A 22,173-nucleotide genomic window follows, 5' to 3' on the forward strand; every position below is an offset into this window, starting at 1 on the left:
TAAGATTGGGAATAAGAGTAAGAGCAGGAAGGGAGTGAGGAGCAAACATACACACAGCAGCAGCAGCAGGCACATGCTGTGTTTGACTGCCCAGCTTTGGAGGAATCCTTGCATCATTATCTAAACACAAAGACTTGCCTTTTCCCCTGAGCTGCTGTTTCTGCCCCGTGCTGTGGTTCCTCTTCCAAATCCTGGCCACTGGCCACTGGCCACTTCCCTACTCACCAGCCCCAGCCATCAGAGCAGTGAGCCACGTTTGCAGCCCCGTTCCTGACTCCTCCACCATGATGAGCCTTCCCCCAGCTGACTCATCTGTGGTGTCCCCCCGCCCCCTGCCACAGGTTTTCCAGCCTGGAACATCTATGTCAGCTTCTGTTGGGCCCCATCCTAAGAAGACGAGGATTACCAGCCAATGGGCTCTGTCTCTGTGGCCTGAGCTCTGGCCCATTCTCCAGAGAACCCACTCTCTTTTCCATCTGCAGGGAGGAGGCTCACACAGCCGCTCAGGAAGTCACACAATCCGTGGTTCCCTCCAGGCGTGTTCCTGCGTATTCCTTCCATGGGGGCTGTGTGCGCACACTCCTGGGGTATACTGTGGCTCCCCCAGACACTCCATCAGACTTGTCCAAGTCATGCCAAGTGAAAGCAGGTCTCTGGGTCCATGGCAGAAACCCCACAGCCTGCTTACTCACAGCCCAGAAAATAAAGTGCATGGGAAGATTCACTGCTACAGCAGCAGGATGAGATGCTGGCTCATGACCTACTTCAGCACGGCATCCACATCTCCTTGTCCTCAGACATCCTCAAGTCCCACCCCCTACCTTCCAAGGAAAAGACACTCTAGACTCAATATGGCATGGTGACCAAATCCAACTCCTATAAATACTTCTGTAGAAACAACTGTTTTATGTTTCATATAAGTTACATAGTCATCAGATGTCTACTGGGCACAGCCTTATTCCCTGCGCTAAAACCACATGGTAAAAATATCTTAAATCCAGAAACAGAATTATTACTCTGAATTCCTGATGAAACAGCAAAAAATAAAACAAACAGAAAACCCAGCCAACTTTAATTTAACTTTACAACAGATCTGAATGGTGAAAGAAAATATTTTAGAATATAATTTTGAAAAAAGGACTAGTCAATAGGCACTTCCCATTATATTGTGGTAAATACTGTTTCTGAATTTAAAAGTAAAAAGGAACATGTCAAAGACATTTTTACAAACTACCATTCTACCACCAGAGATTTCCAAAAACCCAAACCCTGGCCTGATTTTCTACCTCGTAAGAGTGAGAAATGCCACATCTAGTGACTCTGGTCTCAGGGTTCCCTTCAAAGTGTACAGAATTCAGGGTTTTAAACATGACCACAACTACTTGAAAGAAAAATGTGTATTCAATTATCTCTTATTTGCGTAGTTAAAATACCATTACCAGGAATAGAAAGACGTTATTAAAGAAAATGCTTTAGATGTATTCTATACTTTGTTTTTTTGGTCTTAATCACTTTGGCCCAAGTAAATATGGTATTATAATTAAAAAAAAATCAAACCCCAAGGCTATAATTGTGAACTAAATATGAACCAAGCAAAGGTAAAAGCTACATCTTAACAGTCCTCTCTACCCCATGTCACCTCAAAGTAGAGTTTCATTGCAAAATCAAAGATGCTTGACTAAGAATAAACCAACCTTAAAGTCTCATAAATAACAGATTTCAGAACCTCCTGGAAACCCCAGGCAGCAGGAAAGGCACCAAGGAAGCTGTGGGCTCCTAGCAGCTATTCACATTCTGTTATTCAAATTCCAGCATCCAGAATGCATGCTCAGTTCTAGGGGCTGAAGCCAATTCATTCACCCAATTAGTCGACTCAAAACAACATTATTTCTCAAGAGCCAATATGTGTCAGGTATCATCCACAGTGCTGTGGACACAGGACACAGGATACAGGACACAGTACTGTCATCCTGAAGCTCACAGCTAAAAGGTCCAGAAGTATATATGGAAAAATGATACAAGATCTAGGAACTGCTTTAAAATATTCAGGGTGGGAGCAGGTTGAGGAGGACTTAATAAATCAAGATTGGCAACATGCCAACAACTCTTGGAGCTGGGTAAGGGATTCTTGAGGATGTACTATATGATCCTCTCTGCTTTTGTGTATGTTTGAAATTAAAAGTTAAAAAAAAAAAGAAAGGAAGGAAGCTCACAGACTGGTCAGTGGACCAATGAGTAAAAAGACCATTACACCATATGAACCCGGTGCCATCAGGGGGAAGTGGGAGTGGGGAGAGGAGGAGAACCACATAGACCTAAAGGGAGTGGATAGGATTTCTGGAAGAGGCTCAGCTAGAGCTCAGTCTTTTTTTTTTTTATTTTCTTAAAATGTTTATTCTTGAGAGAGAGAGAGTGAGAGGGAGGGAGGGAAAGAAAGGGGGAGAGAGAGAGAGAGCGTGCACACACGGGGTGAGGCGGGGCAGGGTGGGGGGAGCAGAGAGAGAGGGAGACACAGAATCTGAAGCAGGTTCCAGGCTCTGAGCTGTCAGCACAGAGCCGAACGTGGGGCCCGAACTCACGAACCATGAGATCATGACCTAAGCTGAAGTCGGATGCTGAGCTGACTGAGCCACCCAGGCGCCCCTAGGGCTCAGTCTTGAAGAGCAGATTGGAGCTGGTGTGTTTATAATTGCGTTTGAGGAAAACAGAATGAACCAAAGAAAAGGCACTAAGTAAAACTGTACTGGCTGCTGGGGGGCAACAGGAAGGTTTGCACTGTTTGTACTGAGTGTCAAGAGCCAGAGAAGGGAGGTGGGTTAGTCCAGGCACCACCCAACAGCTGCACCTTGAGTGAGGCTGCTGTGCCCAAGGAAATCTGTCTGCCCAGAGGCCCCATGGGGCCGGGCCAGGGAGTCCTCACCTCTGGCTGGCACCCACAGGCGGGTGGGCTGCAAGGGTCTCACTCCCCCTACCCAGACCAGCCTATCTGATGACCCCAAGGAGTCCCACCATCAAGACAATACATGCACTGATGCCCATTCCCTCTCTGGAACTCCCTTTGGGCACAAAGCCACTAATTTCCAGGCCGGAGCAGGAGGAGCGTGATCCCAGAATCCACGCCACTAATCAGTGCCAGCTTAAAGGACAGGCCAATTTCACGGACCGCTCTCACTTTCTAGGGCCAGGTTCTGTGCCTTCCTGGCACCGGCCTCCTTTGGGAATACAGGACAGGAGCAGGCCACAGGCTCAGCTCGACTCACAGGGGCAAACACCTTAAAGGAGGCCTGTTAGGCAAGTGGTGTGCCTCATACTGCACTCTGACCCAAAGCTGACCCTCCTGGGGCTCATCTCTTACCAGGTACTCTCCTCCTAAAGAACAGCCTGTCTTTTACCCTGCGGTAGTGAGAGATCATGCCCAGATGTGACGCACGTGGCAACAGCCATCCCCTGGCTATGGGGTTAACGGTGGGGACGCCAATCAATGCTGCAGATCAATCCCAAGCCTGGCCCCGATGAAGGGCAGCATCAGGCCCAAGCCTCTTTAACCCTACTTGCAGGGTTCACTATGATCTGGTCACACCCCACAAATCCCACCTCATGTCCCAGCCCTTCCCACAACACGTAGTTAAGCATGGGGGCTCAGGGATCGGTTGGCTAGGTCTAGAGCCTTTCTCACACCCTTACTGAGCCACAGTTTCCCCATCTATGAAATGGAAACAACCATAGGCTGCAGCTCACAGGTTGTGTCAGGGCTAACAAGGTTAACAGGTGTAAGGGACCCAGCACAGTACCTGGTTCCTAATAAGTGCTCAATAAGTTAGCGGTGACTTCTTGCATGGTTTTAATACCTGCCACCCACATATGAAGTACTCACTCTGCTTCCACTTTGTCTCTGCCCCAGCTCTATAACTAGAATGCCTGCAGGACTATGCCATAGAAGGTCAGAGCTTGAAGAGGTTTTAAACATCACTGATTCAAGTCCCTTGGTTGACCAGAAGAGAGGCCAGGTCAGGACCGGCATATGGCTCCAGGCTGCTTAGGGAGACTGGACCTGTGACACAAGTCCTTACTTCACAGAGAGTGACACCCAGCACTTTGTCCTCATTACGCTCTCCCTCTCCACTGTAGAGGACACACTATGTGGCAGACACTTCTAACTGTTCTCAGGTGTCTATTTGCTCTTTTTTCTTACTAATGGAATCCTCTACGTTTTAGCTGGATACATGGCCATTCAGCTGGGGATACTATTTCCCAGAATCCCTTGCAACTAGCTGTTGTCATATGATCAACTTGGCCAATGATTTATGCTTACAAGTATTATGTGCAATTCTGGGTCAAAAGGAGGCTATCAGGCCTATCTCATTCTGACCTTCCTTCTTCCACCATTTCCCATGCTCTGAATCCCTGGTGTGGTGGTAAGCCAGCTTTCTTGATGCGCATGGAGATAACATCCTAGTAGATAACACAGAAGAACCCTGGATGACCTCACTGGGCAGGCTACCCATTTCCCTGACTGCCTGTCAGGCCAAACTGCTTTGGGAGAGAATAAATAATCTCACAACCTTCTAAAATCACTGTTGTTTCACCTCTGTTAAAGCAGCCAAGCCAATATCCTAACTAGAACTTGCCACCAGCACTAAATGACATTGGTCCTCTTCTTGGGGGCTCCTTCTGTAGGTAATGATGAATACGCACATACATATTCATAACAAATTGCATTAGACAGAAAAATCTCATCACATATTTAAGAATGTCACTCTTACATGATCTCACGGTTTGTGGGTTTGAGCCCCACATTGGGCTCTGTGCTGGCCGCATGGAGCCTGCTTAGAATTCTCTCTCTCCCTCTCTCTTTCTGCCCCTTCCCTGCTCTTTCTCTTTCTCTCTCAAAATAAATAAATAAACTTTAAGAATGTCACTCTTAGATATGATATAAATGAATCATGGTTATGATAACCTTTGTTCGAGTTTTATTTTTTATTTTATCTTAAATTATTTATGCATCTTTGGGGGCACCTGGGTAACTCAGCTGGTTAAGTGTCATACTCCTGATTTCAGCTCAGGTCATGCTCTCACAGTTTGAGAGATTGAGCCCGATGTCGGGCTCTGCACTGACAGTGCAAAGCCTACTTGGGATTCTCCCTCTCCCTTTCTCTCTGCCCCTCCCTCGCTTGCTCTCTCTCTCTCTCTCAAAATAAATAAATAAACTTAAAAAAAAAACTTAAAAAAAACTACTTATGCATCTTTGAAGATGGCTTGGCTGCAGGTCTAAGAAAAAAATGCTAGCTAATGCAAAGGGACTCATCCATATTCTCACATAACGAAACAGAGTTGAGGAATGGCAGCTCCAAGGTTAGTTAATTCAGCAACCCCAAAAGCATCATCAGGAAGCCAGAACCTGTCCCTGTCTGGACTCTCTGCCATCCTCTGTCTTTGTCCTGTCCCTAGAATGACTTCCTCCAGGGGTTTTGAGATGGTGGCCACACTCGCAGCCATCACCACCACACTTGGCAATCTGAAGAGGCAGAAGGGACAATCTTGCACGTTTCTACTAGAAGCAAGGAAAGCTTTCCCATAAACCCCCCAGTGGATTTCTCCTAATGTCTCATTGAAGAATAGTGTCAGGAGACTCCAGCAATGGGCCACAGCAAGTAAGTGAAAACACCTGGGATCCACCTCCTGCCAGAGGCCCATAGAGGAAGGGAGAGGGTGGAGGCAGGCACAGAATCAGAGTTCTGTTAGGAACAAGGGAGCAAGGGGTGGTCTGCAAAAACCCACCATTGGAGAAGATTTGACAATACACACAATTATTCTAAAAAATAATGACAGTACTGGCACTTTTCAGATCTAGCAATCAAAGCACATACAGTCATAATTAGATGTTTAAGAAACATCAGTGCTGGCTTGCTCAGGTGCAATTCGGCAGTGACACATGGCAGAGCGGCATCCCTCAGCCTGCTGACTGTGGTGCCTGTTCCAGCATCAAGACCTTTTATTCCCTATTTTACATGTGTTCAAATATACAACATGAATTATCTACCTACCATTTCTTCCCAGAAAGGATTTGAGGCAGATAATCTGCAGAGTTAGTGTTTTTAATCCCTGAAATATTAAAGGCTTCCGCCCCCCCACCCCCTCCACCATTTCTGAACTACATGTTCCTGCCACTCTCTCCTTTGAGGTTTTTTTCCAGCTCTAAAAGGATAAACTTGTCAAGGTGCCTGATCATTTCTCGGGACCAGAACAGATTGAAATAACTAATTCATCAAGGCAGGATTTTCAATCTTATGTACTCCCCAGTGATCTCTTTCTGACATTGTAGAAGAAGCCTGTGTTCCATCCAACTTCACTGCTTTGCTCCTCCTCAAGTTGCAGAAGTAGCGACATCTGAAATTGGCATATTCTCACTTTAGAATGTCAAGAGCAACTATAAGTACCTCAACAAAAAAAGGGAGAACATGCAGTTGGCATGATTTACTCATCACAAAGCCACGTTAAAAATACAGCTAGCTGATTCTTTTTTATTTTGCAAGCAAACTGTGTCAATTAAAAGTTTGTTAAAATGTCAAGGAAAGCACAGAACATTAAATAGGCAAGGCTGAAAAACTAGAAATACAAGCCTACAATGAAGGTTTGCGTGGTGAAAGCCAAATTTCACAGGCAGAAAATAAAAAGAGCTTACAAGGGCCTGAGAATCACAGCTGTGCAACGTGAATCAGGCACACCTGGAAATGGAGGTTGCCAAGGCCACTTCTGCTTTCTGAAAGCTGTGTTGTCTGTGTTAACAATACTACACAGAAACAGGATTTTGTTCTGGACAGACGCGTGAATGAGAGCACTGATGCATGCCACAGATCAAGGGGTTTGGCCCAAGGAGGGCTTTTTTCAGGCTAGAAGCACGCTTACCGACAGAGCTTTGACTAAACCCTGGGCTCACTGCCGGCTCATTCCGTGACTTGATCATGATGAGGCATGGAGTGCCAGGTCCCTCGTAGACAATCACTGCCAATGCCGAGGGCAGGAACTCCATGCCCTTGAAATATGTTTTAGAAAACTGCTGACAGTCCAGAGGGGGTTTGGCAGCATCAGTATCAGTACAGAATGAGCCCTCCTGCTCAAGGAGGGGGTCAAGTGTGGGCAGCCACCTGCTGGCAATGCTGTGTGTGGGCGGGAGGGGGGCTGATGTGGGTGACCTCTAGGAGCCCTTCCTGTACCTGAGACCCAAGGATTCTCTGGTCCATATCCCAAAATAAGCTCTCAACCTTTTTTAGGGAGCTCCTTTGCACTTACAAACTCTACAATAACAGAGCTAAGAACACTGTCACACAGAATCACAGGCATTTACCTCGGGAAGAAAGCTGAATTGCTATCTGGTCCAAGCTCCATTCCAATAGAGTAGAGACTAACACTGTTATAAGCTCCAAAACTTTGATTTGGCTTAGGTTAAAGCTGTAATTAAACATAAACCTCAAAGTCAATGGTACTCATCATACACAATAGTGAAAAGCTGAGAGCTTTTCCTCTAAGATCAGGAATAAGAAAAGGACACCCACTCTCACACTTTTATTCAACATAGTACTGGAAGTCCTTCACAGAGCAATCAGGTAAGAAAATGAAATAAAAGACGTCCAAATTAGAATGCAAGAAATAATACTGCGTCTATTTGCAGGATATATATATATATATATATATGAAACAACCTAAAGAGTCCACCAAAAAGCTGTCAGAGCTAAGAAATGAATTCAGTAAAGTTGCAGGACACAAAATCAATATACAAAAATTAGTTGCATTTCTATACACTAACAACAAATTCTCAGAGAGAGAAATTAAGAAAACAACCCTGTTTATAATTGCATCAAAAAGAATAAAATACCTAGGAATAAATTTAACTAGCAAGATGAAAGACCTGTATACTGCAAAGTAAGACACTGATGGAAAAATCTAAAGAAGACACAAATAAATGGAAAGATGTTCTGTGATGATCAGCTGAATGAATACTGTTAAAATAGCTATACTATTCAAAGCAATTTACAGAGTCAAAGTTCCAACAGCATTTTTCACAAAAATAGGAAATACAATCCTAAAATTTGTATGTAACCACAAAAAACGAATGAAACAACCAAATAAACAAAGCACTCTTGAGAAAGAAGAACAAAGCTGGAAGGATCACACTTCCTGACATTAAACTATATCAAAAACTACAGTAATCAAAACAGTATGGTATTAGCATAAAAACAGACACAGAGACCAATGGAACAGAATAGAGATACCAGAAATAAACCGATGCATATATAGTCCATTAACTTATGACAAAGGAACCAAGAATATACAATGGAGAAAGGACAGTGTCTTCAATAAATGGTGTTGGAAAAACTGGACAGCCACATGGAAAAGAAGGAAATGGAACCCCTATCTTATACTATCCACAAAACTCAAGTCAAAATGGATTAAATACTTAAATGTAAGACCTGAAACCATAAAACTCCGTATTATTCAGTCATTAAAAAAAGAAGGAAATCCTATCATATGCAACAACATGGCTGGACCTTAAAAGCATTATGTTTTCACTTATATGTGGAATCTAAAAAAAAACCAAACTCATAGAAACAGAACAGTTTGGTGGTTATCAGAGGCAGGGGATGGGGTAGGGGAAATGGGTGAAGGTGGACAAAAGGTCCAAACTCCTGATTACAAGATATATAAGTCCTGGGGATGTAATGGATAGCATGGTGACTATAGTTAACAATATTCTATTGTATACCTGAAAGTTGCTGAAAGAGTAAATCTTTTTTGTTTTTTTTTTTCATTTTTATTTATTTGAGAGAGAGAGAGAGAGAGAGAGAGAGAGCAAGTTTGCACAAGTGAGGAAGAGGCACAGAGGGAGAGGGAGAGAGAATCTTAAACAGACTCCATGCTCAGTGGGGAGCCCCATGCGGGGTTCAATCCCACGACCCTGAGATCATGACCTAAGCCGAAATCAAGAGTCAGACGCTCAAATGACTAAGCCACCTAGGTACCCCAGAAAGAGTAAACCTTTAAAGTTCTCATCACAAGAAAAAAACTTATAAATAGTTGAGGAGATGGATGTTAACCAAACTTGTGATCATTTCACATACATATATATATATCAAATCATTATGTTGTACACCTTAATACGATGTTATATGTCAATCATATCTCAATACAACTGGAAAGGAAAGAAGATAGGATAGGACTTGATACTGAATAAACAGAAATGTGCAGTATTAAAGAAAAAAAATAAAGTAATCCAAAGAAAAGAGGAAAAAACACTTAGGAACAACATATTATAGAAGGCGGGGATTCCGCTAGCCTGGGTCCCCAAATTTCTGGGTGGAGCAGAGGTCCCACCACTTTCATGAACCCCCATCCTTAATACTGCCATCTTGGAGCCAAACTGGACTGTTTTTATAAAGGAAAAATAATCTATTGTGTTAAGCCACTGAACTTTGGGAATTTGTTACAGTAGCTTAACACTAATACTTATCTGTATATATAGGCTTTTGAATAAGATTAAACCAATATACATAAAACACCATAATGATGTGGGAAACAAAGGCAGAAGGAAATGGCAGATAAAATTAAATTTCCTTATAACCTGCAGCCCACTGACAAATACTTGAGGCTGGCAGAGTATGACATGTCTCCAGGAACTCCCTACTGTCTTCATGTTAATACTTTGCTAGGGGGAAAAACAACCTTCGCTTGACAAGAGCTAGGCCTCCAGTATCCATGAATCTTCTTTACCATATCAAAGTCCCTTTGGAAACTTCCTTTAACTTCACCACCCCAGTCTCTCTTCACAGTCCTGGGGCAGCTCTTCCTGCCCACAGGTCCCATCCCCATGCTTTAATAAAATCACCTTTTTGAGCCAAAGACATCTTAATACTTCTTTCTTGGCCATACGCTCCAGACCCTACCGCCACTCCAAAACCCTATCAATAATAGCTCAATAATGGTTAATTCCTTTCCATTTTTGGTCTGCTACCATCTGAAAATATACCAATAAAATCTTTTTTTTTTTTCCTCAAAGCAAGAGTTTTCTAGGAATTTTTAAATGTGCAGGTTGGAAAAAGAAAAAAAAAATAAATGTGCAGGTTGGGGTTAGCCCCATAAACTTATCATCAAGCAACATTTTCGGGAGAGACCTGGTCATTTACATCTTAAAACCACTCTGTCATCTGGAATATGGTACTTACCTTGAAACCTAACTTGAAGCTGAGACAAGTAGAGGTCTTGAAACAAAGATGTCATTCGGAGGATGGTAGGTCCTTTCAAGTTTTCCAGAGCAGGCCATACTTACCTGTAAATCACTAGGGGTTCTATAAAATAAATAAATAAATAAATAAATAAATAAATAAATAAATAAATAAATAAATAAATAAATAAATAAAAAGATAGATAGATAGACAGATAGATAGATAGATAGATAGATAGATAGATAGATAAATCGATGGTATTTAATGAGAACCATGGGGGGAGGCAGCTGTTCACACAAGTGTTTTTGAGAACGCAGGGTACTGCAGTGGCCATGACTTCTGTTTACATATCAGTTTCCACAAACGTAAGCTAAATGAACCTATACTTATTCTGTATTATCATCAAGTTTCTAAATTGAGTTTCTGAGTATGTCTACTAAAGAGAGCAAAGACCTATCCTGTAACATTTAGAGATTTGTTTTAATAGTCATCTTCCAAGGTTAACTATTGATTGTTAACTGTTGCACTATTTGTTGGGTGTTACAGGACATCATAATGGTAGTTATGTTTGCTGTAAACTCTGTTCAGCTGACAGTGGTGTGAACTCTGTTGGCTATGGAAGATTGGCTCTGTCCACCTACCTTATGATAACTGACCACAGACTGCCATATAACTCGTTTAATCAGGATGGAGATCTATGCTTCCTTTTCTGAAACTAGGAACATACTGAAAGTCCTTTGTAATAAATAATTCTAACTTTAACTTAAAGACATAATGCAAAATCTTGTCTTCCAGAGGTCTGTCTTCTTTTCACTGAGGTATAATTTACGTATAGCATTATATTAGTTTCAGATGCACAACATAATGATTTGATATTTGTAAGTTTTGCAAAATGATCACCACAATAAGCCTAGTTAACATTCCTCACCATAGTTAATATTCATCACCATACATAGTTCAATTTTGTTCTTATACGAGAACTTTTAAGATCTACTCTTAGCAACTTTCAAATACACAATATAGTATTACTATAGTCACCATGCTGTACATTACGCCTCCATGACTTAATTATTTTATAACTGGTATTTTGTACCTTTGAATGTCCTTCACCCATTTTGTCCAGCCACACCCCCACCTGGCAACCATTAATCTACTGTCTATATCTATGACCTCATTTTTTTTTTAAGATTCCGCGTGTAAGTGAGATCATAGGACTGTCTTCTATAATCCTCCTGGAAGGTGGTCAGCAAAACTCTGGCCATTTAGCAGTTACCCATAATGCTCTTAGTATGCTAATCAAACCCTGCCCAAGGCCTACAAGGCTCACTGTCAGTCTGGGCTCACTGGTACGACTACCAGTCATCCTGGCCATCTCTGAGCCCCACAAAACAGCCTTGCTCCTTGGGGATTTGGTGCCTGTGTCCATGCATGTCCTCTGATGACCCAATTAGGAGGTGGGTCAGCTGGGTAGATGCCTGGGGTTCGAGTCCACAAAAGGCACCAACTGCCCCCCACCCCATCTCCCACCAAGAAAGGAGATGAAGAAAACTCTCCTTTCTGGAGCTATTTGGGGCAGGGGAAGAAGGTGGGACCCCCAAGGGGCATGCTGGAGCCAGGATGCAGGCCATAAGACTGCCTTCTCTGGAGGACGCTGGTGAGCTGAGGCAGGTGGATAGGTTTAAAGCCAAGGATAAGAAGCTAGGAGGAGCAGAAGGTGAGGGTGTGGGGGTTCTGGAGCACATCTACAAGTTTTCTGTCACATCTCCCATCAAGAGGGAGTTTTAGCTCCCCTGATCAGGCTTCAGGACTACCTTAGTGAATAGAATGGGACAGAAATGATGCTGTGTGATCTCTAAGACCAGGTCAGGAAAGTCCATGAGATTCTACCTGGCTTGCTCTCTCTTGGACCATTTGCTTTAGAGGCCTGAAGCGACCATGTGAGAGGCCACCCGGAGACAGGGACACCCAGGCAGCCACTGAGGCTTCCCAGCCCAGGCATCAGACATGTGAGTCAGGGAATATCTGGATGATTCTAGACCACCCACTGCCTGCATAACTGTGAGAGACCCGCGTGAGAAACACAAGCTGGCCCTGTCCACCTCCAGACCATGAGGATAACAGTGAAATGATGGCTGTTTTAAGTCACCAAATTTGGGGATGATTTCTTATGCAGCAGTAGTGATGAGGCCAGAGACTTTGTCTTGCTCCCTACTCTTCTGTCCTCAGTACCAAAAACAGTACCTGGCCCAGGTAATCAATCGATGTCTGCTGGATGGCTGAATGAATGGACAGATGAATGTGCAGAGGAGAGGCTCACTACAGTCACCGGCAATCCATCCTTTCTGCCTTCCCCCAGGCAGCAGGCTGCTATCTCTCCTCTGCCCCTCCACCTTTCCCACATAGCTAACTCACCATCAGCCTTCGGACCCCAGCTCAAAGATCATTTTCTCAGGGAAGCTGCCCTTGAACTCCCCTGTCTAGATCAGGGTCCTGTCTGACACTCTCAAGTCATTCTGTATCTCTCCTTCAGGACACTCTCCGGGACTATTAGTACATAATCAAACAACTACACTGAAAAGCTGGCTGGCTGTCTCCTGGGACTCACTACAAACCATCGTATGGCAGCGATAGGGTCTGTCTGTTCACAAGCGTGCCTCTGGTGGACAAAGCCTAGCACAGACCTGGCTGACTGTGTGTCAGAACATTTCTGGAGACTGGTAACATATACAGCTCAGCTGTTTTGACTCACAATACTTCTGACACCAAACGTTGTTTTTTCCCCCCCCCCCACACCAACCAATTCTCCAACTCTGTGGACACCAGCTGGGTGTCCTACAATTCAATTCTGACACCGACTACCCCAAATTAGTGTCGGACTCCACAGGTTGAAGGACTCAGTTCCAAAGACTGCCCCCACTTCAGATGCCAGTTACAAGCACCAGGTCCCCAAATTACCCACTTTTGTCTAATCTAGTTACAAAGTTAGAGGTGGGGCCTCCCACAACCCCTCCCCCTTTCAGATTCAATAATTTGCTACAACAGCTCACAAAACTGGAGAACATTTTACTTGCTGTCACCATAGATTTATTATATAAAGGATACAACTCAGGAACAGCCAAATGGAAGGAATGCACAGAGCAAGGTGTGGGGCCAGGGCACAGGGCTTCCATGCTCTCTCCAGGCATGCTGCCCTCCTAGCACGTGGATGTGCTGCCAACCCGGAAGCTCTCTAAATCCCCGCTGTTGAGAGGTTTTTATAGAGGTCTCCTTTCATCTATGACGGACTAAATCATAGGCCATTGGTGGGGCTTAAAGGCCAAACCTCTAATGGTGCTTTGGCCTTCCAGGCAACCAGCTCCCATCCAGAAGCTTATCTAACCCCCTCTCCTGACTCCCAGACCAGCAGTCATTAGCACCTAAAAGATACTCTTAGCACTCTGGAGATTCCGTGTTCCAGGAGCTGTGTGCCCTGAACTGGGGGGCAAAGACCAAATATTTATTTTTTATGATACCATCCTGCTATTAGACGGTGCTCATTTTTATTGTTCTCAATAATACTGAGCTAGAATTGGCCTCTAACTACTAGCCTACCCTCCATCAGGCTGTCCAAAGCCACTCACACCCTGGTCATTCACACCATACAGACCCCCGGGAACTGGTCTGTCTTCTTCAGGTTTACACACAGCTGTCAGGGGAAGAGCCGGAATCTGAAGCCAACTCTTCAGACTTGACAGTTCAACACGATGTCCCTCACACCACCCTGCCTCCCACTGATGTGAGATGCTCTGGGAGCATCATAATCTCCTTATCCAAAACAACAACAACAACAACAAACAAAGGTGTGCACTTTTTTTTTTTAATTTTTTTTCAACGTTTTTTAATTTATTTTTGGGACAGAGAGAGACAGAGCATGAACGGGGGAAGGGCAGAGAGAGAGGGAGACACAGAATCGGAAACAGGCTCCAGGCTCCGAGCCATCAGCCCAGAGCCTGACGCGGGGCTCGAACTCACGGACCGTGAGATCGTGACCTGGCTGAAGTCGGACGCTTAACCGACTGCGCCACCCAGGCGCCCCAAAGGTGTGCACTTTTAATGGAGCACACGAAATAGGTGAAGCTTCTTAATATTTACCAGATAGTATTCAATGTCCCTATAAAACAAGAGCTCATGGTGATATTTACTTTAGGCACCTCCCTGCCAAATACCTAAGGGATGAGCCCCTGAGCAAACATCTAATTCAGATTTTAATTTGCTTCATTTCCTGGGCAGATCCCACAATCCCCCACAGAAGGTGCTCCTTCTGCTTTCCCTTCTTTTCTATAACATGTCATTCCCCAGGCTGCTGGAGATTAAGGACTTAAATAAACTAAGATAAAGAACATTCCAGGTCATCTGCACCGTTCAGTGAAATAGCACCCCTGAACAAGTGAGCTTTTGAAGACCATGCAATGACCCAGAAAATGTGAACATTTTAATGTGACTTAATGTGAAAAACTAAAAAAGGATAGAGAGCCATGCCCTGCACGACCCATTTTTTTTTTAAATGTGTGTATGTATATGCTTGGAAAAGCTGGATGGAAAGAAATACAAATTTAAAAATGACATCGTATGTCTCACCCTTCAGATTGGCAAAAAAATAAAAAGATCATCCGTCTCTAGTGGACGTTAGTCCCAATGGGTGGGGGGGGGGGATACATTCTTTCACACACTGTTGGTAAGAGGGTTAAGTGGAACAGTATTTGTGAAGAAGAACTGTGGTCTCATTAAAACAGTAAACACACATACCTTTTGCCCCAGGAATTTGTATTCTGGGTATCTAATCCCCAAAAATGCTTATTCATGTGTATAAAGCAGCAATAAGAATAAATATAAAAATTTGAAAACTGAAATGTACCCCAGAGGGAAATGGTTGGAAAATTACAGTTTGTTCATATAATGGAACAGGATTTAGCCTTTAAAAAGAAAGAGGGGGGCACCTGACAGGCTCAGTTGGTAGAGCATGTGACTCTTGATCTTGGGGTTGTGAATTTGAGCACCACGTTGGGTATAGAGATTACTTAAAAATAAAATCTTTTAAAAAAAGAAGGGAAGGGAGGGGAAAGGAGAAAGAGATGGGCTTAGGTGTGGATGTGGACAAACCTCCAGATTCTGCCAAGTGAAAAATGAATGAGAGAGAGTGTGCAAGTGGCAGTGATGTGGAAATGGTGGGGTTCGGAGTGAATGGTTAAGAAAGAATTCTTGAATCCTCTTCGGTGCAAACAGGAGGTTGTAGTAAAGCATGGGGATAGGGTCTATGGGTAGGAAGAGCTGTACTGGGATTAAGAGAGGGTTAGGGATAGCATAAGTCTCTAAGGAATTTTGGAAGCAAGGTTTCCAGGACCTTGAGAGGCTAGCTGTTAGGAAAAGGTCCTTTACTACTGTCTAGTAAAACCCTAGGCATGAGACCCTTTAGATACATATCAGTGGGCCATGTGCTTGGAGGATGACTGCTAACATGTATCTTGGGGAGCAGAGATAAAGGAAGTTTCCAAGGAAGTTTTTATATGTTAACGTAGACTTCCAGGATCCTGGAGGTGAGGCCACTGTTAAGCTAAGGTTGCCTTTTGCCCTTAGCAAAGTGTCATCATCGAGGGGGTTGAGCTCCTACAGGAAGGTCACTCTGCCCGTGTCAAGGACTTGTCAATGGGCTCTCAACTGTAAAGAAATTTAATTTTTTTCTTTTGCCTTTGTTCTCTATTTCAGCAGCATAATAGATACAGTGCTTATCTATTGTATAGGTGTCTCTGAAGGTAAAACAAACATTTGCACAACTCAACATATACCAGGAAATTTTAAGAAAACATGTAAACTTACAGAATAAGGTCTGGAAGGAGACAGTCCCCAAGTTAATAGTGGTTATCTCTACTGTGGACTTTTCAATATTTACTCACATATTTAATCCTTTGTTTTTACAGTGTGTTATGGTACAAATAACAAACGGTTAGTAATGACAGAAAATGTTATGTTAAGTCAAAAGAGCAAGCTATAATACAGCATAGACAGTTTGAGCTCAATTACGTTATAAAGAAGATACATTACAAAACTGGACTGAGTCATCTGAAACAGGGCTGAGAGTGAGACTTTTTACTGTTATACTCTTTAGTGCTATTTTTTTAAATCAATAAAAGTGACAATTCTTAAAGAAACCCTGGAAAGAGAAAATAGACCCTTAATGTTAGGAGTGGTTATGGCTGGGACTACAGTAATTTTACTCTGCTTTGAAACAAACTGCAAGGGGGAAAGACTGGTTTACAACTCTTGAAGCAGGTGGTAGCATCCTGGAAGACTTCTTTTCTCATTTATAGTCTTGCATTTTCCAAATTTTCTTAAACATTTATGACTTTTAAAATCAGAAAAAAAAGAAAGCTGTAGAATTTATTTAAATTAACAATTTTTTAAATGTTTATTTATTTCTCAGAGGGAGGGAGAGAGAGAAAGAGAGAAACAGAGAGTTAGAGTAGGGGAAGGGCAGAGAGGGAGGGAGAAACAGAATCCGAAACAGGCTCCAGGCTCTGAGCTGTCAGCACACAGGCCAATGCGGGGCTTGAACTTGTGAGATGTGAGATTATGACCTGAACCGAAGCCAGACGCCCAACCAACTGAGCCACCCAGGCGCCCCTATTTAAATTATTTTTTAAACAATGTTAGTTAAGCAAGAAGTCACAAGGCAGGTACCTAAGCTATTGAGAGACCAGTGGTTTTGAAAGAGTACCTCCTTTCAAAACTAATGCAACATGAAACCTGATGTGTAAGAAAGATAAAATCATAGTTTACTGGGAGGGGTCTGGCGCCCCACTCAGCAGAAGCCCCATCATACCCAAAGAAACCAGGGCTCCAGGAACTCCATTAGGAAATGCACTATATAAACAGACTGAGGCTACAGGGGTTAGGGAAGGGGACATGTGCTAAATGGTCAGATGGGGCTTTAAGGAAGAGACAGAAACTGCTAAAGCTACAGGGCAGGTAGGATGTTAGTGGGCATGCCTGATGTGAGCAGGCATTTCAAGGAGGATAAATAATGTATCCAGTGGTACACATGCAGAGGCAGAATCCACCCCTCCCTACACTGTTGACTGATGACAGGTTTTATGCAGTCACTCATCAGTGAACAGGGTGGAGAATGAGTGGGGCCAGACGAGGCTGCTGTAGGAGGAGGGAGCCACAGAAGGTTCCTGAACACACGCCTGACAGGATGAAGGCGGCAACATAGAAACATCACTCAGAAGCTGACAGATACACTCCTGTATATACATCTCACCCTTGAGTTTACAGCAAGGCACTGGCAGCCAAGAACGCAGACAACCTTGCCGGCTTTGACATTTGGGGGCTTGCGGCTCGTCACCATACAAATGCTAGCTTCTGCCAAGCTTGTGCTGCATTTGGGCAGAGTATCAGCCAGACAGGCTGCAGGCCTTCCTCCAGGGCTATCCTGGAAGGAGCCCACATTCCAAGGGCAATGGGGGTTGGGACCCCAAGTCACAGCTCATGGTGCCTCCCTGGGACTGAGAGCCGGGCCTTTTACTCCACTGCTTACCAGCTGCAGTACCTCAGGCAAGTTACTTTAACCTCTCTGAGCTGGTTTCCTCACCTGTAAATGGTGATTCGATTACTCATTCAACAAATATTTACTGAGCCTCTGCAATACGCCAAGCACAGCTATAGAAGCTGGGGATCAGCAGTGACCAAAGTAGTCCAAAATCCCTTCCCTCACAGAGCTTACATTCTAGCGGAATATAAAATCACCCACTTTCTGGGGTTGTGGAAGGGACTGCACTTAGGATACTAAGGATTCCGTACCTAAGTCTAGTGTATGTACGGGTTTTCCCCGCCCATCACCAAGCAGTTCTCTGACCCTGGCTGGGTGTCCTACAACTCAACTCAATTCTGACCCTACCTACCTGGAGATAGCGTCAGAATCCACAGGTTAAGGGCTCAGCTTCCCCCCACCCCTCACCACTTCAGAGGCTGATGGCAAACCCAGGTTGTCCCTTGTGCTTCTGACTGGAGGTCTGTCTCCCTCTTTGGTTCAATTAATTTGCTAGAGTGGCTCACAGAACCCAGAGACACATTTTACTTACTAGATCACTGGTTTACTATAAAAGGACAGAATTCAGGAATAGTCAGATGGAAGAGGTGCACAGGGAAAAATATGCATGTGGGAAAGGTCACCTAGTTTTCATGCTCTCTCCCAAGGTGCCAGTCTCCCACACCCCCAAGTGCTCGCCCTGGAAACTCTTCAAACCCATCCTTTTGTGTTTTTATGGAGGCTTCATTACATAGGCATGACTGATTAAATCGTTGGCCATTGACAACTGATTTGACCTCCGACCCCTCTCCCCTCCCTGGAGGTCTAGGGATGGGACTGAAAGTTCCAACCTTCTAACCACAGGCTGGTTCTCCCGGCAACCGGTCCCCATCCTTAGTTACCTGGGGGCTTTCAAAAACCATCACTTCATTCACATAACAAAAGACACCTTCTTGGGTCCCAGCACAGTTTAGGGGGTCTGCGCCAGAAACAAGGATGAACGAACATATATTTCTTATTATAAATCACATCACAGGTAGTAACGATCCTCCTTTTCTCATTTTATTACTATATATATATTCCCTACAGCCTTTAGCACCAAGAAGGCACCCAGTAGACACCATGGGGCTGGCGGAGTTTCCTTCTATGGACTGAGATTTCCCTACCTGGAAACACAATGCCATACATTCAGCCCTGGGCTTAGACTAGCACAAAAGTTCCTCTCTGCACCCCACTCCCTAGCACCGTCAATTCCACCATAACGAACAGGGCTGGGTAGAGAGAAAGAAGGAAACCACCCTGGGGCCATTCGTCACAATGAAGGCAGCTGACAGCCCAGCTGAACCCTGGCACAGCCCCCATTTCCTCGGGGAATTGAGCAGACCTGCCTGCTGGTGACAACAGTTCCTTTCTCAGGCGGTGCTCACAGAGTCCTCGCCTGGAGGGACACCCTCATGGACCGTGAAGCAGTACCCAATGGGCCCGTAGAGGTGACCCGGCCTCTCCCAACAGGCCAGCCCACAGCAAGGGCAAACCTCACTTAGATTTCAGTGTGTTCACAGGGTGGGTAACAGACACGGCTAGGCCATATTCTGAGCCAAGTAGCCAGAAGTATTGGCAGGAGTTGAAAGGAGAGGGAAAAAAACCGTAAACCAACTTGAGGACCTCATCCTTGGGGCTCCGAGAAAGCACTCCGTCAAAAATCCAGCTGGCGTATATACCTTGATATGTAATGACAGTTTCGACTTTCCTCACCGACTACACGCTGGTGTTCTGGTGCCAGCCTCTATTTTCATGGCCTGAGTAATGCCCGAGCAAAAGACCAGAAATGAATCGGAAACAGGGACGGGGCAGGAGAGGCGAACAGCACAATCCGTGGGCCTACATCCTGCTCAGCCTGTAACAGCAAACCCTTCAGGGCAGCGGCTGGGACAGCAGCCAAGCCCACCTCGGATTCCCGCCCACCCTCCCCTACAGCCTCATTCCCTCTTCCAGCCCAGACCCTGAGCTCCCTTGGGGCTGCGACCTTATCTGCCTCGTTCACCGCTCTCTGTTAAACGAGTAAATGACCACAGTGCTGGACCCGAACTCTGGCGCACTGGACTTACCATTCTCCCCCAACCGCCACATGCCCTTTCTCGTAATTCAGTGTCTGTGCCCACTCGCTTGGCCCAAGTGCCTTCTTGACCTGGTTAACTCCTACTCATCCTTAAATGCAGCGCAAAAGGCAGCTCCTCCTAGAAGCTTTCCCTGACCCCAATGCTAGGTGAGGCCCCCCAGTATTGGGCGACCACAGCCCTCCCATCATGTGCGTCAACACACAGGCTCAGGTCAGCTTCCCCGCTACTGCTTGCAGGGCTGGGCGAACACAGAGCTGAGGAAGCAGCAGGTGGCTCAGTAGGTGTGTGTGGGAAGAAAGGAAGGGAGGGAGTAAAGAAGGGCACCAAGAAAGATACTGTGGATGGAGAAACACGTGTCACAGAAACCCACCACAAACGGAACAAGAACAAAACACTTTAACTCAGTAGGTAAGCGGGTCATTTATTAATGTTTACAGAGAAAAACTAGCAGGAAGTGGCTGGGAAAAGATTTCTCAAATCATTTGAGTGGGAAGCAGGGGTCACTCTGTGCTGCATCCCTTGCTCCCTTCCGGATGTGGGTGGGCTAGGCTGGGGGCTGAAGAGGAAGAGAAACTTTGGAAGGCTAGGTGAGTGGGGGCACTTGAAAGGCTCACTGGCAAGAAGGTCTCAAAGGCTCAGAGCTCCTCTGGCCTAGGGGTGCTGAATACCATTTCCCGTGGGGTAATCTTCAACTGCCGAGGGGGATCAATTATGACTCATTCCCTTAAAGCTGTTAAGAACAGGCCTGGGGTAAAGAAACAGGGATAATGAGGACCTTCTATTGTTCTGGTCCACTTCCGAAAGGTAGGAACAGAAGCAGGGATTTAAGACAGATGATCTGGAAATGAAGACTATTTTGGGAGGTAGCCTTCTTAGCACACTATTTCCTTCTAGGACAGACACCCCTAGTTGTCCCTCAATATTCATGCCTTCTTCCTTGCTAAGAGAATTCTGATTTGGGCGGGGGTGGGAGGGACAGTGTGGCAGAGACTGCCAGCTAATCATAAAACCCAACTCCTCTTCTTCCTAGGCACTGGACCACATTCCCCAGCCTCTCTTCCAGGAGGTGTGGCCATGTGTCTGAGCCCCTGCCAATGGAATATCACTGGAATTAATTCACCACCTCCAAGCTTGGCCCATAAAATTCTCCCACACACCATCCTCCAGGCTCCCTCCTCTTCTGATTGATGTAAACAAGCATGGCAGAATTAAGAGCCTGGGTCCCTTAATCACCTGTTGGAAGAGAACTCCCCACTAATTAGGAACAGCCATTTTGGATTTTGTGTCAGCAAAAAGTAAATGTCTACCATATTTGAGTCTTTAAGCATATTTGGGTTATTTGTTTAGCAGTGAGCCCACCCAACTATTCTTGGCAACAGTGTGCCCTGCTAAATAGTCACATGGCCCTTTAAACTGGGACTGGTCATGTGACACGTGAAATGTCAGGGGAAGTCTGCTCAGTGTTCTGGGGAAAACGTCTGCTTTCCTGATCAAAGGTACCAGTGTGGCTGGCGCCTCCTTCCTGCCGCAGTCATCTCACCATCATGAAGGACAGGCCAAGAAAATAACAGAAATGTCAGTCCAGACAGACATCAGCTGTTGAAACTAATGCTAGCAACCACCTACATTTGGACATCTGGTTACATGAAAGAAATAAACCATTATATGCTTAAACCACTAAAGTAGGACTTTCTGTTACTTGCAGCTAAAAGCAAACCTGACTGATTTGCAACCAGCCAATCATTCATTCACCCAACCTTTACTGAGGCATATTCCATGCGAGTCCTTGTGCTCAGGGCTGAAGAGTCAGAGAGACGTGCTGGATGTGAGCCCCGGCCTCCAGGAGCTCCCCGTCAAGCTGAGGAGACAGGCCCGTGCAAAGACAATCGGCATGCAGTGTCCCAGGGGAGTGTGAGCATTGAGTGGTGGGTAGGCACTGGGGCAAAGCGTCCCCAACTCCCTTTCTGGCATTCAGCACACAGAGAAAACACTCCTTGAGCTAAAAAGCCAGTAAAAAAGAACCTGTTCTGCTCAGCCAAGCCAACTGCAATTACTTACTGTACGTTGAGTTGTTAAACACCATCAATTAATGCAGCTGTTCCAAGATAATCAGCAGTCATTAGAGCAAGATGCACCAATAAAAAATCATATGCTACTAACATGGAAATTAGATGAACCAAGAACGAGGCAGACGTACCTGCATCTTTCTGCCTGACATTAGCATCTCCTGAAATACGCCTTTCTCAAAGACAACAGTTATTTTTCAACTTGA

At 44.9% G+C, this 22,173-nt stretch overlaps 1 protein-coding gene across 5 annotated transcripts in view; it reads right to left on the reverse strand.

Moving 5' to 3' along the window:
• The window catches only part of PXYLP1 (2-phosphoxylose phosphatase 1), a 71,089-nt gene that overhangs the window by 41,282 nt on the left and 7,634 nt on the right, over positions 1-22,173 (reverse strand). For 2 of the 5 annotated variants that reach the window (XM_027061721.2, XM_027061722.2), the window contains exon 2: positions 10,218-10,340. The exons of 1 other annotated variant lie outside the window; for it this stretch is intronic. The gene's annotated coding sequence lies outside the window, so the exon portion shown is untranslated. Of the gene's footprint in view, positions 1-3,874; positions 4,916-10,217; positions 10,341-10,512; positions 10,699-22,173 lie in introns of those variants that run through there. 2 more of the 5 variants (XM_053221381.1, XM_053221382.1) reach the window with 2 other exon arrangements.

This window comes from Acinonyx jubatus, chromosome C2 (genome assembly GCF_027475565.1).
Source record: "Acinonyx jubatus isolate Ajub_Pintada_27869175 chromosome C2, VMU_Ajub_asm_v1.0, whole genome shotgun sequence".
NCBI classification, from domain to species: Eukaryota; Metazoa; Chordata; class Mammalia; order Carnivora; family Felidae; genus Acinonyx; species Acinonyx jubatus.